The sequence below is a fragment of the Poecilia reticulata genome, linkage group LG18, assembly GCF_000633615.1.
Source record: "Poecilia reticulata strain Guanapo linkage group LG18, Guppy_female_1.0+MT, whole genome shotgun sequence".
Lineage (NCBI taxonomy): Eukaryota > Metazoa > Chordata > Actinopteri > Cyprinodontiformes > Poeciliidae > Poecilia > Poecilia reticulata.
This window is the reverse complement of record NC_024348.1, coordinates 15,060,343-15,083,217: the sequence shown is the minus strand read 5'-3', so window position 1 is coordinate 15,083,217 and position 22,875 is coordinate 15,060,343. Positions and strand designations below refer to the sequence as shown.

The following is a 22,875-nucleotide window of genomic DNA, read 5'->3' as shown; positions in this document are numbered from 1 at the left end:
AGGTTTTGGACCTTAATCTGACTGACTAGTTCGGGCTGAAGCGTTGCTGCYCTCGGYTGTTCTTAAATTACCTGCTCGGTATCGGAGGGRCTCGTCGCTTCGACTGCATGTTAAATGTATTTTATATAATTGTCACATAAAAAAAAGCTAAGGAGTTGCCTAAAAATGATTTCATACTCCGTATAACACAAACGCAAACATCAACACGTATTGACTCACCTTGTGCCGAATCGCTGCCTCTGTTCTCAGCCTGTTCCCGTTGCAGTGGATTTCCTCCGGCATTATTTTCCTCCAACAAATTATTCCAGTGAACGAAGCTCGTACAGCTCCCTTTTAACCTCCGTCTTCCCATTTCTGACGCTGGATCTTCAATATCCTCAAGCTTTGAAATAGCAGGCAGCTACAAACCGGGTGTTAGCTGTAGTGGCTAAGTCTTGGCTACAGTCCGCTGTTGCCTTGATATCAGCAGGAAAATGAAACTAAGCACTGGATGGTACCGGCTAATTACTGGACACAACGGCACACCACAAAACTCGGTTGTTGTACCAGTAGCTCACAGATATTTTAAGTTTTGCGTCTTTTTCATGGTACAGATCTTGCAGCTTTGGGTAAAATCCATAGGAGCAAGCAGGACCCGGAACCAATTTATGTGGCATAAATTCAAACGGAAATACGTCACCACCTCTCGTGGCATATACCCCATTGGAAATCCTGTTATTTCCCTCAAGTGACCCATTTGTAAGGAAAATATGTTACCTTTCAGCATAGAGCAGCAGAGTTCAGTATGTGAACAACTTGTATACTGCTTTGTCACTTCAACTGAACAACTATGGCAACAACAGTAGGTCACAGTCTTGTTTCACAGTAACCACTTGATAGGGATATTGCTTGCTCAATAACAGTAGGGCTTTGTAATTGGTGCACTTATATGAAGTCAGCCTTACATAGAAAGTCTCTATATAATAATGTCAGAGTGCTGACTTTGTGGATTGGATCGCCATGTGCCTGGGTCTCTGTTGGATCCAACAATGCTATGACAACTCATCATAAACAAGCTGTGGCAAATCCAAAAATGATCGATTCTGGGTAATATTGACAAGGCGTTGGTTGGTAGAGATGTCCACGCTGGTGGACGGCGCCGAGCTGCCTGCCGAGGGGAAGCTAGTTGTCTGAACTTCATGAGCTGGAATTTCCTTTAACTACGTGAAACTGCATTTATGACAATTCCAAAAACAGAAAGCTGTTGCTGAAAGTGAATACTTTTTACTGGCATATGGAAAACGCTTCTGTTTTTTTCATTTTTTTTCCCCCTTTAGGATAGGACAAGAGCAAATAAACGTGGGTTTCAATCTATGTGTTTTGGGCTCATTAGTAGAGCACACAGGATGAGTGATTGGATGTGATTATGTATTGTTTGATTATAATTAGGATTATTGAAGTGATTATTGGGCCACTGGGATGATAGAGGGGATGAATGCTGGTTGGCTCCAGCTGGAGATGCTGTGCAGCTGGTGGTGAGTTCTGAGGTCATCAGATGAGTTTGTAGATTGTGGTCGAGTCCTGGCGTAAGTCCGCTGAGGTCAACTTCAACTCACTGCAACACATTCCCAGGTTCAAGCAAGTGTCAGACGTAGTAGCAGGGACAGGATAAGACAAATGTGCAAAAACATATCTAAAATTATCTTTTTTTTGCTAATGCCAAATTTCTCTCACAAGAAATGGATTAATCTGTGTTGCAAAACAATTCATATTGCTTTAATTTTGTCACATTTAATCCCATTGCACAAATTTGAAGGTATCTTGTCGAGACTTCTACTTACAAACCAACACAAATTGAACACAATTGTAAATTGGAAGAAAAGTGATGGCTTTCAAAGATCTAAACCAATATCCAAGCATGAACTTTATTAAGAAAAAAAAAAATCCAGACAAATAATAAATTACACACCGCTGCAAACTAATATGTAGTTCCAGTGTCTCACACTGGCCAGAGCAAAACTGCAGCTCCAACAGAACATGACAAGAGCTGCACAGTTCCTCTCTTTTTCATTGCATGTCCATACTTCAGAGAGACGTGCCGCTTGGAAGGCTGCAAAATCAGTCATTCTTCTCCAAAAGTTGATGTTCTCCTGGCACTGCTCAAGATTAAACCCATAATTATGTCACTCCACACTACGAAGCTCTCTGATGGCGGGCGGCATGTCCGTCAGTCTACTTCGGTGGCTGAAATGTTGTTGTTCGGAGTTTGGAGCGCCGTAAATCATGGTTACAATCAAGGAATGCAGTCTGTTGTCAGTTACATCGCAATACACTGCTTGGTGTGGCTCGTTGCGAAAAAACTAGGAAGAGGCGCGTAAAGCTCTGCAGGATCTGCTAATGGAGATAAACTGGTTGGAAACAGTTGCCAGGACAATTTGCCCATGAATTTGGTCTTTATGGAGGAGCAGCAAGAAGAGAGTCACAGTTGAAAGAAGTCCTGTGTGCTGTTTAAATTTAGACCTGAATCCTACTGGACATCTGCAATGAGACTTGAACAAATGTCTTTAAGCAGGATGTGAAACATTATTTATGACACTTTAAATGTTTGTTTTTTTTTAATTTTCATGGACAGTCCCGTATTACTTCATCAGACATGTCTGAGATAAGACCCTGATTTTATTTTACCGCACACTATCAGTTCCATATATTTCCTTGACTTAACTGGACATTTCTCAGCTTGGCTGCCTTTTTTTTTTTTTTTTTTTTTTAAAGCAGCATTGAACCTTCATAATGGAAAAGAGGACTTTCTCTTAAATATTGCAGTCACAGGCTCACACAGAATGTAATATAACACAGGCAGGTCTGCTCGCCAGCCCCGGGCAGAAAACACACAATATACTGTTAGTGGAGCCTTTGCAGCCGCATGTTATCTAGGCTTTGCTGCTAGGTGGAGCCCGAGTATACGGCGAGAGCGGCAGTGCACATCCGAGCTCTCCCCTCACCTTTTCACTGGCGCTCCAAAACCGCCTTTGCTTTTCATACAGATTTACTCCCAGCCAGGGTGCACAATTGGTTTGTCATAGTAGCCGAGAGCGCAGTTTTTCCTTGGACCCTAATCAACCAGACTTGGAGACTTGAAAGAAAATAAGCCTCTCTTTTTTTTCCCCCCTTGTTCTCGCGACAGTCTTCTGGATACTCTTTTTTTGTTGTTGTTGTTGTTTTTATCTTGTATTATGACCGGTGAGGTGCCGCTCTTCCAGGTTACACGGGACGTGATGTAGCCCCCCCGCACAGGAGGGTCGATTTGTGGCTGTGTACAGGGATGTAAAAAAAAAAAAAGAAAAAGAAAAAAAAAGAAGTGGGGACAGTGTCCGTGGATGCAACGCCAAGGAAAAGAGCTTGTGTGGTTTTATTTTTCTTTCTTTTATTCTTCTCCCCCTCGGATAGCGGAGCCACAACCAGACTAATTCATAGGATACTAAACCGAGCGGCTGGATTTGCTGCGCCGTCTCCTCAACCCCCCCATCAAAGTCTTCACGCACGGTGCGCAACGCCTGATGAGGACACTTTCTATTTTTTTTTTCTCTAACCCCCCCAAGGCGAGAAATTAATGCACGCTTTGAATCAGCGCGTGTGCGCCCTTCATGTTCACCGGTGATCTCCAAACACAGCGCGGTAAGTGTGGCGTTCCTCTGCATTTTGCTGGTGCGCGCATCTACTGTTATCCTGCAGATTCAGCTCAGGGCGATAATAATGTCCACGAATGAAAGCCTGCAGCGGCGTTAGAGGCGCTCTGTAATGTTAAGCTCGACTATTAATTACTTCAAATTGGGATATCTGCGCGTTTTATGTCTTTCCTTTGTATGTGTGTGCGTGTGTGTGTGTGTGTGGGTACAATCGGAGCAGAGAGCAGCGCGCAGGTTGGCTATTGATCATAACTATTCAAGACATTTCAGTTTCCATCTCGTACGAAATCATCCGACCTCTCTTTAAGCGCTTGATTAATATTCAATCAATCAAAATCGCTACTGTTCACTCTTAGCTATTCTCTCCAACACAAGAAGTTTGAAAGCTGAATGAATACAAAATAAGTTTTTTTTTTTGCCCCTCTTCTTGCCTTCAGTTGTGAGATGCACCTGACTCTGAAAGGCTTTGTCTTTGCAAAAAAAAAAAAAAAAAAAAAAAAAACGGTGCTCGAAAAAAAAAAAACTGCAGGCCTGAGCAGTGCAGCAGCTTCTGAATTTTTTATTAAAGGGTACGAGTGTGACTTAAGTATAAAAACAGGGCTGCAGTTCTCTTCGGCATGCAGAATCGACACATTTCCACCAAATGCACGACTCGCCGTCACCGTTGACTTGTTTACATCTGCTGGCTTTTTTTTTTCCCGCAGAAAATATCCGCCGCGGCCAAAGAGGCATGAATACTGCACAAAACGCATCATTATTTAATGCACAAACAAACAGAAATGGTTGCAAATGACTCCATATTTAGTGACAAGCTGCTGGAGAGAAGGGGGGGACTTCAACTTCGAGAGGCCCGTCTGAGCCTTTAAAGTGAAGAGAGGGATGTCTTTCAGTGTCAAAAGAAAGAAGGGTGAAGATGATGACTTGGAATTGGGTCTGATTTCCCTCCCCACCCTTTTTTTCTCAGAACCTTAGAGATGCAGTTTTTTTTGTTGCATCCTTATCTGACAAATATGACCATGATATCCAGGACTGCAGCACCATCTGTCATATATTGCATATAGCTGGAATTTCCCTCAAGAACATCACAGTCTGCACACATACACACACACACACACATGCGCAGCATGCCTCTCCACCAGCAGTGAAAAACCTTGACTTCTCCCCCCACCCTCTAGGGGGAAACTCAAGGGGACATTTGATGCTTTCTGACTAAACTGTTAAGCCAACCTGCACTTTGTTTTGTCTCATCCGTTTTGACTCAGCTTTAAGTGCTGCTCCTTCAGGGATATAATCTGGGTTGTATTTAATCTGGCGGCGCCTGAACCCAGCATCTGGTGTGATACCTGATGGGACGGTGCTGGGAGGAAATGAAATAATTGCTTCCTCACCCTTTTTTTTATTCCCCGTTAAGGTTAGTTTGCAAAATAAGAGCTGTGCTGTATTGGGCATTCAAGGGGGAGGGGGGAAGATGATGCTTGTTTCATGGCAAATATGCAGTAGGAGAAGCTGAAAAAGTTTAAATAAACCAGCTACAATAGGGATGGAAGATCTGGACGAAAAAAAAAAAAATATTTTCTGTGGTTTGTGGCGTTGTGAAAACAATAAAAGTGATACTCAAAAGTTCAAGTTAAAACAACAACAACAAAAACACAGATAATACTTTGAAAAGTATAGGTTGCCCATTGTCAAACATGTTACAATAACTGCATTTAATTGCTTTTTTCAAATATATTGATATAGTTCCTCTATATTTAGTGGAAATGGTTACAATAAAAAAAAATGCATCCATACTTTTAGGTTTTTGTGTGTGAAAACATCAATTAATTTATCGTTCTGAGTACAAATCAAGATTCTTGTATATTTTTGCTCCAAAATGATACAATATTATCCATTGATTGGCCATAATTACCGATGCCGTGGCTCATCAGCAGAGGATCTGTGTTCTGTTTGCTCAGAAATGTTTAGGCCCTGAAAGCACTCTGTAGCTTTTGTCCCATTAGATTGACAGGACTGAAACCGTCAAGTGCAAGTAATCTGACATTTTTAAGCAAAAACTGATAGCAACACACTCTTTGTTGTGGAGGTTACTACCGAAGGAGGAAAACTCAACGCAGCAGTGACGTCTCTAAAAACGAATGCAGAAGAAGCTTCCAAAAAGAAATCTCCCATTCTTCTGTTGAGGCATCTTCGCTGAAGCCACAAGTTAAAATCGTGAACGTCGGAGTAAAAACAAACATGGTGCTTCTACCCCGTTTCTTCAATAGTTGTCTTAATTTTTTTTTTATATAAAAGCCATCTCTGTTTTTATCTAAAACAAACTGAACTCTTATTAACCTGAAAAATAAGAAAGAGGTTTTCTCCTCTTTAGACACGGTTTAGTAAAATTAATTAGTGTCTTTTGTTTGTACATTGACTTGCATATTTCTGCTGAATTGTGCATTACAGTAATGCGGGTTAATTTTGCTCCCCTCTGAAAATTTTTTTTACTTTTTATTATCCCTTCTTGGGTTGGAGAGATGGTCCCTCTCCTCCACCTCCTCTGTAAATTTCTTTCCATTGATTTGATTTTTTTTTGTTGCCATTTTAGACAAGAACGGAGCACTCCAATTTGTGTTCGCTATGTGAAAAGAAACGGGGGGCTCTCACGCGGTCTTTATTAGGTTAGGATTGGGCTTGAGCTTTATGGTTTATACGACATATAAATTTGCATAATTGCTTTTTTACTGAGTCTCTCTCAGGATGCTTTCAGTGTACTGTGGACATCTTTTAAAGCGCTTCGTTCAAACTTGGATGCTAAGTGACAAGGGCTTCTGCCACAGCTTTAATGTTGTGTTGATTTGGCTCTGGAGTTGCCGTTAGGATCTAGGAATTACGTCACAGCGCAGTTGAGATTAGACAAACCAGTGGGAGTTACTGGTTGGTGTGGCGCCAAGTACAAATGTGTAATAGGCAACAATGATATGCCTATTGATTTTACTGGTCTTTCTTGATAATTTAGCATAAATATTATCAAAAGGTATTTTATTAAAAATGTGAAATAGTTTTTGTTTGACAATTAAATTGGTATGTTGGTCGAGTTTTATTTATTTTTCATTACAGAAGGGTCTTGTTGTAGTCTGCACAATGGGGAAGACTTATGATCTGACAATAATCCAGCAGATGGTCATGGAAAGCCATAAAAGATCATTACTGAGTAAGCTGACTGTTCAGATTGGCTGAAATCAACAATTTGAATGGAAAGTTGAGCGGAAGGTAAATGTGTTGACTTGAGATGTTTCTCAAAAGCATATGGGTTTCTGTTTGGGCTTAGGATGTTGTTTCTGATCCTCATTTTTAAGGTGCCAGAGTCTTTTTTTTTTAACACTTCATAATTACAAACTTTTTGGAGATGCTGATTTCATATTCTTTCAGGATTTGACACCTGCTCATACACCCCAAAGCATCAAAAGCTGCATTAATGGTCGCGGTTGTACTCTGCTTGACCGGAGCCCTATAGCCTTATATAAACCCCTCGTTGTAAACAGGAAGACCTGTAGTACTAAAAAATTTAAACTTTTCCATGATATTCTACTTTATTGTGATGCACGGTTATACATTCAAACACCAAGCATGTTTACAAATAGCGGTTGTACAGAACTCTGTATCCTGCGGGTTTAATGAGGTGCAAGCCACCAAGAAGTGCTGCTTATATCTGCAACATCCATTATGGTTTACATGCACAGCAACCATATTGGATATTTTGGTCTTCTGGGACATCTCCAACTTTGTGGAGCAAAGGGGCATTCTTGTTGTGTTGGCCTTTGTTATTTCGCCCGCCCTCCATATCTGCACGTTCAATAAATGACTAGGAAAATCTTGTCAACATCTTCTAAGCATTAAAAAAAAGCAGACAGTCATTTAACATTTGTGAAAAATGAAACTGGGTGACTGCTTTCCAGTTGTCATCCATGGTATTTATACCAATAGAAGTTCAGATGAGAATAAAATACCATCCTCTAGTTAACCAAAAAATGGTTTCTCGAACACGTGAGCAATTGTTTTTAATTACCCCCTGCTTCAAACATCACATTTGTCTTAAAGAAAAATGTCTAACATGTTAGGTAGCAAATTACATTAAACAAAGAGATATTCTACTGGAGAGTTGGCATTTAAATCCTTTTAAAGGAAAAAGATGAATGCGGACGTTCGGGAATATTTCTGTTTTTGAAAAAGGCACTAAAAATACAGTTACTGTCCGCACCCTAGGTCAGCAGACAATTAATTGGCTAATATAGTATAAGCTTATTTTTTTTTGTGTGTGTTACTTTATGAAGAACAGAACTCTCTCTGCAACATGTGCTGAAAATTACTGAATTTAAAAAGAGTTCATGCAAAGTATTTTGCTTAGAGCTTTTATTTGAAACATAAACAATTGGATATTTTTTTATGTTTGCTCAAGGTTATCTTTAGCTCAAGAATCTTATACTGGCACGTATGTACTGAAGACTACAAATTCTATAAAAAAATACACATGAACATGTACTTTGTCTTTATCCCACTCGTTTTTTTTTGTATATCCACATATGGGCAAATATTGAATGATTATTCAAGGACAGGTGCGGCATATACATCCAATATTCTGTTTACGGAACTTAAAAACAAAGTTTAATTTGAGTTGGACGTGACAAAACGACGACATTCAAACTCCCCATCCTTTTTTGCCCCTTTTTTTTCTTTTTCTTTTTTATTGGCAGCTGGCAATTACTGCAAAATGAGATGAAGTGCAGCAATTCTTGTAAAAATTGTTGGTCTCTATGGCTACCATTCAGCAGGCACTTTCTTACATGTGGAAACGGCAGCATCGCCTGCTTTCATACAATAGAGTTCATACAATAACAGGCAGTCAATACTTGCTGCACTGGTCTGCTTTGTGCAAACTGGAATTTATTTCAGTCGCAGTCGCGGATTTAAATACAAACAGTGGACAGAATACGTGTCTGACACATACAGCTACCTATTTATTTAATGTTCGCTTTCTTTGCGATTGCAAGCTCAAACCTTTGGAATTTGCAGAAGGGAGAATTTTCCTGTTGTTACTTCATTGTTACTTTATTTCTGTCCATTTGTACACTGAAGCTTTTTTTTTTTTCTCCCCCTGCAGCCAGCTGTCTCTTTCAGTACACAAAAAAACCTTGAAATCTCGCAGAACAGTACATTACTGTTCTTAGGAGAAAAAGTCCTCTCTTCTCTCCCTCTTATTTATTTATTTTTACACTTATCACAAGTGGCACAGTCTGAGATGCTTGACAAATTAGAAAATGCGTCCAGTACAGAAGAGAATGGCTGCGGATTCAGACGCACTGTCTAAATGATGGATTTTTAAAACTTATTTGGCAGTTGAATGGTTGTTTATCCCTGCGGCTGGATGCTGACATGCTAAGCATCATACAAACATCTTCAGAGGGGTGGGAGGAGGAGATGACAGATTATACTGTTGACTGAGTTTTCCCCGTGAGCTTTAAAATGACAGGAGACGGAACAACCGAAACATTCCAGTTTACGTGATACCATGCATAACTTACGAACTTGAAATGTTTGTCCCTTTAAAAAAAAAAACCCCAAAAAAAAACAACACAGGCAGGTTGCTTAGGATGGTGTATTCCCATTCCTGTTAGGTAAATGTCACCCACTGCTAACCTGAGGCCCTTGGTCTTTCTGTGACTGCAGCTGTCACGCTGTTAGGCATAAGGCAGGTCACTCAGCTGGGGCCCTCAATCTGGCAGGAATGTCACAGAAAAAGAGAAGCAAGAGCTCGAGAATGGAAAGAAAAAAGAGAGGCTCGTGGCCAAGAAAAGGTCCTCAAGGTGCAAGCCTCTCAACCCTTTTCCTGCCCCGTCTCATAAAGAGCTTGGACACAAAGGTTTTGACAGAAGCTCTCACAGCCCTCTGAGCATTAAATTGTAGGAAATGGGGTTAGAGTTTAGATGGAGATTTGATGGGAACAACAGACAGTTTCAAGTTTTTTTTTTGTTTTTTTTATGTGGCTGGCGACTGACTTCAATGTTTGGGAGCCATTGGTGTGCAAAAGCCTTGGAAAAGCAGAGAACACTACAAACGTTGCTGTAAGAAGAGAGAGAAATGAATGTACTGTTAAAGCGGCATGGTTTGAGTAGAGCTTCTTTCATAAGAAGGTTTAAGTGATTGACATATGTGTTTTTGTGTTTGTCACAGCCTTGGATTGTTAAAAAAAAAAAAAAAAAAAAAGCGGTTTTGAAAAATGTGTGAAATGTGCTGTAAAAATGCAGCATGACATGAGCGGAGAGCATTTTGTGCAGATGCACTAATGTCAGAGGTTGTAAAAACCTGTGCATGAGGCAGTTCCAGCGTTCTGTGAAATAGTGAGAGAAATCAATGCTGTCCATCTGCCATTGAGTAAATGCAAGATTTTGTGACAGGAATATATACCCTTAATGATTCCTAGAGGTTTATGAAAAGAAATTAAATAAAAATACAGCACTACTGGACCTTTTTCAAGGTTCAACTTGAATTCTCTATGGTAAATGCAGCTCTTGCATAAATATGTCTTCAGACTCCCAATGAACATAATCAAACACAAAACGACTCCGTAGAGAAGCCTGTTCTGCAAAAATATATAGAAATTAAACTGGAGATATAAATTGTGTTCCTCAATCTCAGCTTAGAAGCTAGATTTTTTTGCTAATTTTGTTAGCAAAAACCTAGCTAAAGGAAGTTTTATTAGCTTTTTGAACATATGTAGCTTTGACTTTTGTTACCCACATAAACGGTGTTGAAATATAATGCTATCCAGTGTTTTCGTATGCGACCGCCGCTGCTGATAAAAACAGAGAAAATCATGAAAGTTTACATGCCCTTTTTAGCATAAATTAGCTTCTTTCACAGATAGCCGGAACAATTTCGAATGTAAGGACAACTGATTCGTGTTATTGCTAAAAGGTAAATGCCAGTAGAAAATGAATCTTTTTCATCATCTCTTTCACAAAAGACATTCCCAGACGTTCACAGAGTAAGGCTGCAATCAACAGCCATTGCAGTGCCTCCTCAGCAAGGAAGGACATGAAAAAGATTACAGGAGCTGTTTCAAAAAATATAGTCTTTGTCCCAGTTTTTTCAGCATATTTGGCTAGATTGTAATTAAACTCTGCGGGTAGCTGGAAGATAGACTAAATATTCATTTCTAGTTGTTTGTAAAACACTTTTTTGTCTGATTTCTATTGGTGATTTGTCGCTGTTCCTTCATGACTGAATTAGCAGGCAAACTATGTATGGTGGGGGGAAAAATTTTTGGTTTCTAAAATTTCTTTTAGACCTAGCTTGTACTGTTTTCATTTTGGTTAAAAACATACATTTTTCTCACCCTACACAAGTTAACTTGTGCTTTAGGGTTAATTTTTTTAATGTATTTTTTTATGGAAAGCTAGTAAAGCAAGTGATGTTCGGTTTTGACTGCTGCTAAAGCTAGTTAACGTTAAAACTAGATATCGCAATTGAGGATAAATCTGGTTCATTATTTTGCACACAAAAGAACAAAAACCATTGCAAATTTTCCTCAGTAAGGATATGGAAAAAAAACTGTTCTTATATCTGTATGCAGTCATTAACATAACAATATTTATAATACAAATTATATCCATGTTTCTCTGCACATGGATATAATTTTTGGCTGTGATTTAATATTTGGGCATTCGTGAAGAAAGTTGGAAGGTTTGGGAAAAAAAAAAAAAAGTAAATGGTTATTTTAAATTGTGCAGTTGCCATTGATTTCTGGTCGGTATTTGTTACCATTCCTTTGCAACTAGTATCAGGTCAGCTGTGCTTTGGAACTGCAGCGGCATGTCTGATTCATTTATGCTTTTAATTTCAGCGAGGGCCTTCAAGGCTAGTTTATTGTCAAACTCAAGTCATGACTGCTGCCAGTGCTTTAAGAAATTGTTCAGTTTTAGCCTGCACTCTTAATTATCTGTGAGGCACCCTTACACCCTTGATTTGCCACTTAAGCTGTCCTTTTGGGAAATGGAAGGGGGAGGGGGGCCAAATTATTTAGCAGCTAAGACTTTAATGCAACCTCTTCAGGCAGTGATATAAAGTCTGCATGAGTGCAAAGCCTTAACAAGCGTCTGCAGATGTAATTGCATAGTTCAGAAGTGATGATGATTGCAGATAATGACAAGCATACAGTAAAGCCACCCAGTCAGTTGCCCCGAAATCAGTACGGCCATTCTTAAAGATTATATCTGTATGCCAAAGAAGCATTTTGTACAATATTGTTAACGCTGCTTTTACAACTGGCTTGGGGAATTGCATGTCTAAGAGCCAGGGGGGGCGGGAAACAAAAAAACAATGTCTCGCCTGTAGTGCAGATATGGACCCAAAAATGTCAACTTAGCATTTAGAGCAAGCCCAGCCGCTCTTACAACCCCATTGATGGTGTTAAAAGCTGACCAAAAGCTATCAAACTGACACTGCCTGACAGAGCAGCAGTGCATCAACCTCTTTACAACACTGTAAAATCGGTTACATTTGTCTATCTGCAACTTACAATATAATGCCAATTTTTATTTCTCTTTCTTGCTTTTATTCATGGCTTTGTTTTAAAAGCCTTTTTTTCTTCTTCCTCTGCTTAGTCGTGAACTTTAGTCCAGTGAAGAGGATTCAAACAAAGATGCAGTGCTTCTCTGAGGCACAGCTCTAAAAGAAGTTAATTTATGGCCTGTTTGGGAGGCAGGTTTTGGCTTGAATACTTAATAAGGAGGTGCACCTGCAGCCGCATACAAATGAATGGAAATGACGGTTAGTATTTACGCCTCCCTAAACCACAGGGACCTCCTGATCTGACCACTAATTTTCCAGCAAAGAGAAATGGAGATAACTTTCTTGTTTTTCTAACTGCAGGTTTCAGATGCATAGCGGGTTTTTTTTCTTTGTGATTTTCTTTTGTCCTTTTTCTTTGTGATATTTAATTTTTCTGTCACTGGGATTTGTTGGTCTAATATTAACCACATCTCTTTTGAGCAGAGCCAGATTTGGGAGACTTAAAATGACTTCAAGCTATTTTTCTACTGCACTTTTCATTCTAATTTAATATCCATGCATAGGCATTTTTCAGCCTTTCATCGAGAAAGTTTCGGGTTGGGCACCAACTAATTCGCCCCAGGAACTTGAGGATTATTGACTGTTTAGTTTTCCATCCTTGCTTTATCATTGGAAACCTTCATAAGAAGTCCAAACCGTGAAAACAAAACAACAACATAAAAAACCTTAAATGCCTTGCAAAAAAGGTGTAGTATCCCCGGGCTTCCTCCCACAGTCCAAAAACATGGCTGTCAGGTTAATTGGTCTTTCTAATTTCTCCATAGGTGTGCGAGTGTGTGTGTGTGTGTATGGTTGTTCGTCCTGTCTGTCTCTGTGTTGCCCTGCGACAGACTGGCGACCTGTCCAGGGTGAACCCCGCCTCTCGTCCGAAACAGCTGGAGATGAGCACCAGCCTGACCCCAGTAGGGATAAGGGTGTACAGAAAATGGATGGATGGATGGAGACACTAACCAATTATGAAACAAACGATAAATACTACACTTTATCAAACCCCATCATCAAAATTATCAAAGAAATGTACATAAAACGATTAATGGTCCAGTCATCGTATTAAGTTGCCTTTGATTGGCAGTTATTTTATATTTGGGGTGTAAATGCCTCTACATTCTAAGAAGAGCAAAAGAGAAGCGATAAAGAAAATATGGAACAACAAAAATACTAGGAAGAGCGTTAGTTTTGGATAATTCATCAGCTGTTTGGCAGCAGATTCTTGGATATTCAGGAGCTTCACACTTTGCACTTAAAACCAGATGGTGTGCTGAGAAAAAAAGTTACGGAAGCCTGAAACACATGCCTGAGACGAGCAAAACAAAAACTGACTCTTGCAGAGTTTCATCCAAAGAGACGACTGTGCATAAGTGCACAAACACATACTGCATTTGAGTTCAGCTGCAGCACAACCAAGGTGATCAGATCTGGTTCTGTGTGGGTGTGGATGCGGCTTCGTCTTTTGCTGAAGTTTCTTGAGGCTTAAGCTCTGTCTATGTCTTCAAACAAAGCACATCCTCCATCCCTGGGGGAACTCAAACTTCCGGGAGAGGAGTTGTCACATTTGACTGATCCACCAATAAGAAGTTGATTTTGCTGAACTTAGAATTGGTTAGTAGAAAAACGGGCAGACAAGGTCTGTCGTATCATCAGATTTCTCCTGGTTGGGCAATAGTTTGGAAGGTCAAAGGAAGAAGGATTGTTTTAAGGAACCTGCTCTAATTTCTAAATTATGTGATAATTTTGACTACATGAAAATTTTGCTGACCAGTTGAAGTAGGCATAAAGACAGAGTCTCCATAAGAGCAAGGTCTACATTCAGAGTTGTGTTGCCACATACGGTCAGTAATATTTAAGTATTTCGTTATGCAAGTGATTTAAGTTTTCAAATAACTATGCCATAAATTTATCTCTTCATTATAAAAACTTGTGTGTATCTCGCATGCGTTTTCCTTTTGGTTGTTTGGTGCCGTAGCAAGAGCATATTGGTTTGGCATTAAGCTCCTCGGATCTCCAAAATGCATTGCAGCAATTTAGTCTCTCCGCTTGTTCTTTTGTCTTAAACCAAATGGATTTTCCTAATCAATACTATAGGATTGGGTTTAGGCATGTGGGATAGGATCTCTCAGGGCTGCCTGCCTTAGCCAGCAGCCTCCTAAAGATTCTGTTGTCGTCACCTTCAGAGGGACGGTGCAATTCAGATGCGTTCACCTACGATTGCACTTTACTGCATGCTGCTGTAGCGTTGGCAGATCTGTGCTTCCAGTGGCGTATATAAGCCTTTTCTGCCAGACCTTTGTCGCCTCTGAAGTGGAGATGACTGAACTGATGCAGTGTCCCGGTGGAGTAAACGTGTTTAAATGACAACCCATTTTTGTCTCACCTTGAACTTAATTGACTCCCTTAAAACTGGGGTTTGGAAAGTGCCACAGTGACACAATCCGCTGCAAACGCTGGCTTGTTTCTGGCTCTGCATTGGGCTGTATGTAGACTTTGTATCACATTCACATTCTTAAGAGCATATATATATTTTTATTTTCTAAAGAATTTTTCAAAAAGGCTTTTTACTGTTCAGATTTTTCATTCTGATAAAAAAGCAGTCTATTCATACGGAAAATTGCTACTAAATAAACTGATTCCCACTTTTTAGGTTGAAAAAAAAAAATCTGTTAACGTCTTTTTTTTTGGGGGGGGGGTTTTATAAAATCACTTAACATACCTGCAGTTAATGCTTTTTCCAACCAGCTTGTGCTTATATGATAGCACTTAATATTTGCTATAAAATTTCACAAAGCTGAATAAAAGCTGAATAATACAGAGATATTTTATATTTTTTTTTTCTATATTTTTGCATACTATCTTCAGATCATCCAGGGTCCTGGGTCCATACCTATTCTCTCTTCTCTCTAGCTCATTCTACAAGTTATCTATGGGATTGGTGTCTGGAACCAAGATGACCATGTAAGGTTACTTTTATTTATTGTTTTCTGGAATGGATTTCTGTGTTGTTTGGTCATAATTCACATGGTTATCTGCTGTAAAGACCACATAACGCATCGGTTTAAAACTTCTGCTACAGCCCACTAGATGTTTAATTGAAAAGTTCTGGTATTAATGTTATGCAAATTTTAACTGAGTGTCAAGACCTACAGAGAGGACAAAGGCTTCATCTCATCTGAACACAGTTCTAGTTTTAGGCCTTGTTGATGTTTTGGAATCACTAAACGGTTTTGCTCGTGGTAGACTGATAGGTAAGGCTCCGTGTAACGTTATAACCTCAGGGAAACAGAAAATCATGGAATCCAATGGTCCAATGGTAATTTGGCTCCCGGTTAGCGCTTACAAGAAACTCTGACATCTGGCATTGACATGTATTTCACCGTTTTTCCTGTGTGTCTCTGTGTTGCCGTGTGATTGACTAGCAACCAGTCCAGGGTGAACTCCACCAGTGATTGTTAAAACTGGATGGGCACCAACCCCACAGGGATAAGCGGGTAAAGACAATGGATGGACGGAGATCTTCCGCTGTGAGCTATATAAAGATTTTCCATTTAGGTATTGCTTGTTACCAAACTACATGACAAACAGGTTGATGACCCAGGTGCCCATGAGGGTCTCTGTCACTCATGACAGCTTGAGAACTGGGTAGTTGTTACGCTGTCACTTGAAATGACCACATACTCTTCCTACCCCGCTGCCCCTCCTACTGCCATTCTCCACGGTCACCGTTTTACAGAAATCTGGCTTGCGACGCTGAGCCATGGTGATGCAGCGGTGGCGACTGTGGGGATTTTTTTTTTTTCGATAGGAGCTGCAAAACTGTAATCAGTCATTATGTCAGAGTCGAGCCCGTGAGCTCCGCTCCAGCTCATTCAGCCAAATAATAAGCAGCAGATAACGGCACTGGCATGCAGGCTGCAACGGAGCCCCGCGGGTGAGGAGCTAGAAACCAAGCGGTGGTGAGGGTGAGTGGGGTGGGGGGGCTTTATTTTTCATCTCGCGTGCCTACTCAGGGATGCTTGGTAGTGGCTAGATTGTCTTATGTGATGAATTTACAGACACATTTTTCAGGACTTTTGTGCATGGAGTGCAAAATCTATTTAAATGAGAGTATATGTGGAAGAGAGGCTCAGGGGTGTAAATTAGGTGCTGGTTTTATGTTTTATTAAGTATTTGTTAGACGTGTCTTCTGAAAACCACGAAATTCCCTGATTTATATCCATAAAGGTAAAAAAGGATGCTCCTGCCTCGTTAGCATTAGGCAACTTGAAGAACTGCAGAACTGGTATAACTAAGCCATGTTTGCCCACAAAATTTCTTTTGGTCTGAGATCAGAAGTTTTCGAATGCCACACCAACATAGTGAGATTTGGTGTCATTCAGACGTTTGGTAACTGGTTTGGCGGCAGAATAAGAGTCAATAGATGTGTTTTCATTCACCACATAATTGTGAAATTTAATTACATTTTAAAAATAATTTTGCTTAATGGAGACATGGCACTTTCAAAGACATTTTTTTGATAAAACGTTTTGGCACTGGGATGAGGTGGTTTTTCGTCTGTATTGACATTGGTTTATTTCGCAAAAACTTCAATGGAAGCACTTTTTTTCACATCACACTAATCACACTGTCCACAACCGGATGTTGCCACTGGCGCAAACCTCAACAAAGTAGGAGCAGTATGATTTTAATAACTTATCACATGAACAAACTTATGTGATTTTAGTTTTTTCTTTTTCAATGGAAACACCCAATTTTAGGATTGTGTGTTTTTTGTTTTTTTTTACATTAGCAGAACATTGACAAAGTTTTTTTTGCACAAAACTTTGCTGCTGGACAACACCACACGACACGAGGCTACTGTTTCTATATTTCACAATTGGAAGGTTTTATCAGCTTGCACGCATCCCGATTTTTGCTCCCAATATGAGAAATGGTCACCTTGGGAAAATGCTTTAAATTTAGTTGCATATGTCCACTGAGCATGTGAGTTAACATCTTTTTTTTTTTTTTTTTTTTTTTTTTAGGTTTCACTGGCTCTAGTGGCCTTTATTTGACAGTGAATAGACAGGAAAGAGGGTAATGAGAGAAGGGGAAGACATGCAGCAAAGGTCGCCAGGCCGGGAATCAAACCATCGACAGCTGTGTCGAGGACAAAGGCTTCCATATGTTGGCTGTGCCCAACCCCTGTGCCACCACAGCACCCCCGGAGTTAACATCTTTGTCCTCAAGTGCATTTGAAAACTACTTTTTGTGTACTTTTGGAGTAATAGCTGCTTCTTATCTGAGCGGCCTTTCAGTCCATGGGGTTGCAGGACTATGAAAAATGACAACCTCTTACAAGCTTCAGCCATTATCTTCACAGACGGCTTTACTTTTAAAAAAAAATTGTTAGAACAGATGGATGTGACACCTTAAGGCATCTGGAAATGGTATCCAAGGATGAACCAGTCATGTGGAGGTGCACAAAAATGTATGCAAATCAAATGGTCTGATTTGAGCAATTAAAGGTTTATAAAGCCATGGCATCATCACATGCCAATGGTTTACAGGAAAAAGGTAGTGATCTGTGTCAAAAAGTCTTAATTTGAAGAAAATTATAAAAATGTCCTACCAATTATTATTATTATTTGGACATTTTTGGTAATTCTTACTGATCTCAAACCAATAAAATTAAGTCTCTTTCACTTAACATCAGACAGCAAGGGAAAAAAAAAAGGTTTTGTGACTTTTTAATCAGTGCCTGCAGCTAGAACTGCACAAGATGAGGAAAAACATGCAGTAATACTGGAGAATGTTGACATAGTGATATGACTTGCGATAAATAAATAAATAATTCAAATATGCTAATGCCTTTCTGCTTCGGGTTGAGAGCAAACACAAACCTCAGAAAATTAGTAGAGAGCTTGAGTGCATGCATTATGTGGTGCACAGTGATATTGTGACGTCGATTAAAATTGTGATGTATTGTGCAGCCCTATGTGTAACGAGTGGGAACTAATAATGTTAAAGTTCATACCTGATTCAGTCTTGGCTTAAACTAAGGAGCTATGCAACATATTTTACATGGAGAATATTTGATAAACTCTAGTGCAAGTCTAAGACATTTAATTTATCAAACCTGATCTACATAATTATGCACCGATCAGAGATGTTTAAAAACACAACCTACGTCTTGACCTTTATTCTATTTCTGAAACCAGAAAGAAGCTGTTGGCCCACCTTTAAAAAATTAAGCATAAAAACCCCTAAGTGTCTAGATGAGTCAAACCTGGACTTAATTATCCCACATTCACTACAGATTATTTAAATCCAGAGTAATGGAGGATTCTTCATCCTCCCTAACATACCGCCAAAATCCCATCTCATTCTTGTCATTGCGTTACCACTTTTCATCGTCTCTTATGATATGGGTGTGTCATTCAGCTTTGGCGATATACTTGTAAAAGAAACAGACCTCCTGGCTTTTTTTTCTTAGCTCTGTGCCTTCCCCAACCTCCCTCGCAGAGGTTTGTCATTCCATAACAAGGGTCAGAGCCTCCTATTGTCTCTCCTCGGCATTCCCCAGCATGGTGGTATCGACTGACTCTGTTGGGTGAGTGGTGCCATACAACGTCCATACATCATCTGGAAGACAGAGTGACAGACAGTGGGAGCTGAGATGTCAGATCTCTCTTCAGGCTACTGACATCCACTCCCTTCCTGTTCCCCACAGTGACACTCCATCTTCTGACTGAGACTGCATTGATAGTTGCGGCCTGCCCACTCCCAGACCCCACCAGCAGCAGCAGCAACAAATGACACCGTCGTGATATAAATTACCCAACGGAGGACGGCACAGGCATAACTTTGCTTCCAGTTGATGCTTTTTGAGCAAACAGCCATACAGATATAAATGGTATTTAAACATTTACAGACTTATTATAATTGGTTCGCTACTCTATGCATGCAGAGATTGATAGCTAGATTAATCTCATCAAAATGTTAAGCTTTTATAATCTTCTCATGGACCCCTTTTAACCCTCTCATACATAATAAATGCAGCTAAAAAGTCAGGTTCACATAGAGCAAATAGCTCAACAGCGAGGCATTGCTTGTTGCAGTCGAAAACATACGAAAGTGCAGCGTGACACTAGACTAAGAGCTCATGCAGGTCGGCGTAGGTCGACACTTTATGGAATTCCTGCCTGTAATGATTAATAAGGTTGGTGTAGTCACTGCCTTGCAACATATCAGTGGAATGCAGGAATGAGGCATTTGTCTTCAATCTGGTTTTATTACACCTGCTCCAGCAGTTTCGTCTTTTCTCTGCGTTACACTCCGGTGTTCTACTTTCCCCGCTTCTAGTGTGTGACGGCAGGAGTCCTGTTGTCACCCGTGAACTCTGTGACGCACTTTGCCTCTGTTTTCTTATTTATGCTTTTTTGGTCGTTCCTGAGCCTCCCCCCGACCCCCTTAAGCCCCGTGCTGCTTTAAAACACAGCTGGAGAGTCCCTTACATTCTCAGCGGAGCAGAAATAATGGGTTCAGCAGCTCGAATGCAGCCGTGACTCACAGGTAATTTGCTAATTTCTGTCTTCTCAGCTGGTGTTAGCGGTTGTTGGATGGCACAGCTTTCAGGTGTGTAAAAGTGATTTGCACCCTTCATCTCGCCGGGTTAGGACACGCAGGGGCGTCTTAATGAATTGGAATAACTCTAAAGGTTGATTTATTTCAGAGATTTAATCCTACAAGTACAACTAAAGTTATATAGTTTCAACACTCAGAGTGATACATTTCAAATATTTATTTCTGCTGGTGGAGGGTGGTTACTTTACAACATGTGTTCAATAAATCGGGGCTGCCTCCGTACACTGTGGCATGGTGGTCATCAGCCACAGTGTAGGGGTTAGTGAGGAAGAGGTTGGTGAGGAAGCCCAGTTTGCTTTATTAGCAGCCTTCAGCATATTTGCATTGTTGGAGCTGGTATTTATCTTCTTTTTTCACAATGCTACGTGGATCCTCTGTCGGGTTTCATTCAGACCAGTTTAATCAATCAATCAATAAAAACAGCATGTGGCGTTGGCCAATCCAGCACAGTGATATCATAGTCATTAAATCAGGGATTGGAACTTCTCGTAGTGTGGCTCTGTGTCAAGTACAGCTGAAGAATGAAATAATTAAATCCAGAAAGGTTGTCGGTAGAAGGAAGCGTTCTTCAATATTTGCTGGTTGTCTGTTGTGCTGACTTTGGAATTCATAAAAATTGGATTTTATCTGACTTGCGTCTTCACCCTTTTTTCCTTCCACTAAACTTTTGGTTGCTGTCATTTGTTGCAAAGACCTTTTGCAGTTTTCCCCAGTTGGTCTCTGTCTGCTGGACAGCTCTCAAGTTACAAGTCTTATCCATAACTACGTAGGCCACAACATAACCTTTCTGCTTTGGAAGAATTTTTTATGGATCAAGTCATCCTATTTATATTACCTGGAAAACAGAACTGTTGATTTTACACTTTAAAAAAAATTATTTACTGAAATAAATTGCCCTTTAGATGTTTACTTGCATTCACCTATTGGCAAGAAAAAGCAGATTGTGCTTTACTTTCTGTTTCCTTTGGCAAATCAAGTTGGGATTTTACAACAATTAAAATCCTACCTCTTGCATCCCCTATGTTTGTGTTTTCTTTTTTGCAGCTGCATTGCACTCATTCACAGCAAACATTTTTCTTACGTAACTGTTTAATTGTGGGTAAATCAACCTTCTGTTTAGACAGCCTGAGCCCTGCTTAAGGGATTCCATAACAATCCCAAGAGAAGCCCTTTTCCTCAAGCTGACGGGGAAAATTGGGATTGGAAAGTCCGTCAAAGCCACTTTTAATTACACTGGAAGCGAAGGTTGAAACTTAGCAGGAATGAAGTGCTTTTCGTGCATTGATTTTTGGTTGCATCTACGAATGCCTGGAAAAGAGGAAGAGACAGATGCAAACTTTTTTCTTTTTTTGTGCTGCATTGCAGGCTATTTTGCCATTTTTTTTATTTTTGTGTTTCTGTTTTCCTTCTAATACAATGAGGACATCCATATTAAACCATGCTTCTCATCTAATTAGGAAACGCCACTAAAAATGAAAATGGAGCAGAGCCAGGTCTGGAAAGGAGCCATGCAAGCACTTTGTTTTGATGGAGTTTTGATGGTTTTTGTTATTCATTGTGACGTCTGAGTAACTTTGGCCGGTCATCCTTGCGGCATCTTGCAATGCGAGTGAGGAGGTGTGACAAAGCGCGGCGGAACAGATCATCCTGTGCTCGTCCTGCAGGTCTTAGCTGTGGATTCAGACCAAATTCCTGTTTTGCCACGATCTTAAGCCTCTATTCTGGCAAAATGTCACCCTCACCTGGTTATTAGAGACTGGCTGTCACCTCGAATGCCTGCAGGAGATCCGTCTGCCTCTGCTCGTGTGGATGATTCCAGACTACAGGAAAAAAAAAAAAAAAAAAGACGATGAGTGGCTTAAAAATAAAAAGACGGCGGCTCTGCTTTTGTTTCTGTGCGTCTCCCACTGTACTGTAACAGTTTGAGATCTTTCATCCATTCACAGCAATGCTTTTTCAAATATCCCCACCTGATTAAAAAAAAAAACTAAACGAAATGCCTCGCAAAACCTTTTCAGATTTTGTTGTGTTACAAACAAAATCTTCAATGTGTTTTATTAGAGTTTTTGTGGACACTACTGTCCACAGGGAGTGTGGCGCGGCTCCTTTGCTTTAAAGCAGTGTTTCTCAATTGTTATTTATGCCACAAGTATAAACTAGTCTTCAAATATGACTTTTTGTATTTTGTAATATTCTTTACTTTTAAATTTTATTCTTGTATTTGAAAAAACAAAACATCTTAGTCTGACCATAAAGCTCCGTCGCACTTGCTTTACTAACCTCTGCCACCATTTTTCATTTCACTTCTCCTTCTCTCCTCCATGGAGGCAGATATACTTCAAAACATCCTCGCTTGTATCCTCAGCTCCACCTCTGTGTCTGTGTAGGCTACTTCTTCTACTGGCTTGAACAGGCAGCCTGTTGATTAATTTGAACACCGTGGCCACCTAGTGACCGGAGGCTTATCTATCAGTCAAGCGTGATTAAAGACATTTATAAAGTCCTGCTTGTCGCACACATTTACATACATGTAGGGCAAAGTACCTGCCTGTAGATGTTCTATAACCATGCCACAGAGTTAAAACTTCTCAGCATTCATTTGAGCTCTGCAGAGCCGTGGCAACAATCAAATTAATTGATTGTTGAAGCACAGTCACATAGGAAATTTCCAGGAGACTGCCCTTGAGGTCAGAAGTTTGAGGCCCTAGTTAGAGTCTGCAAAAGACTTGAGGCTGGGACGGAGGTTCCCCTTCCAACAGGACAATGACTCAAAAAAATACAGCCAGAACAGCAATGGAGTGGTTTGGATCAAACCTTCCTGTGATCTAATAGACTCCTGTGTTAGTGGTCCAGTCAGTGAGTCCAACTGAGACTTAAACCTATGCTCACTCACTATATGATCTGGACGAGCTAGAGACATTTTAAATGAAGAATTCAAAACCATGTACCATTTTCTTTCCATGTAACAATTATGCACTCAGTG

General features: G+C 40.2%; 1 protein-coding gene and 1 long non-coding RNA gene across 21 annotated transcripts in view; one reads left to right on the top strand and one right to left on the bottom strand.

Moving 5' to 3' along the window:
- LOC103480667 (adhesion G protein-coupled receptor L3) overlaps positions 1 to 22,875 on the top strand; it is a 275,299-nt gene that overhangs the window by 3,195 nt on the left and 249,229 nt on the right. For 8 of the 20 annotated variants that reach the window (XM_008435717.2, XM_008435727.2, XM_008435724.2 and 5 more), the window contains exon 1: positions 2,968 to 3,654. The exons of 1 other annotated variant lie outside the window; for it this stretch is intronic. The gene's annotated coding sequence lies outside the window, so the exon portion shown is untranslated. Of the gene's footprint in view, positions 1 to 2,961; positions 3,655 to 22,875 lie in introns of those variants that run through there. 11 more of the 20 variants (XM_008435707.2, XM_017310506.1, XM_017310509.1 and 8 more) reach the window with 4 other exon arrangements.
- On the bottom strand, positions 20,333 to 22,255 carry LOC103480670 (uncharacterized). The gene is made up of 3 exons (XR_536140.1): positions 22,173 to 22,255; positions 21,635 to 21,712; positions 20,333 to 21,563 (listed from the first exon to the last, which is right to left on the bottom strand). It is a non-coding gene; the product is annotated as an uncharacterized LOC103480670 (long non-coding RNA).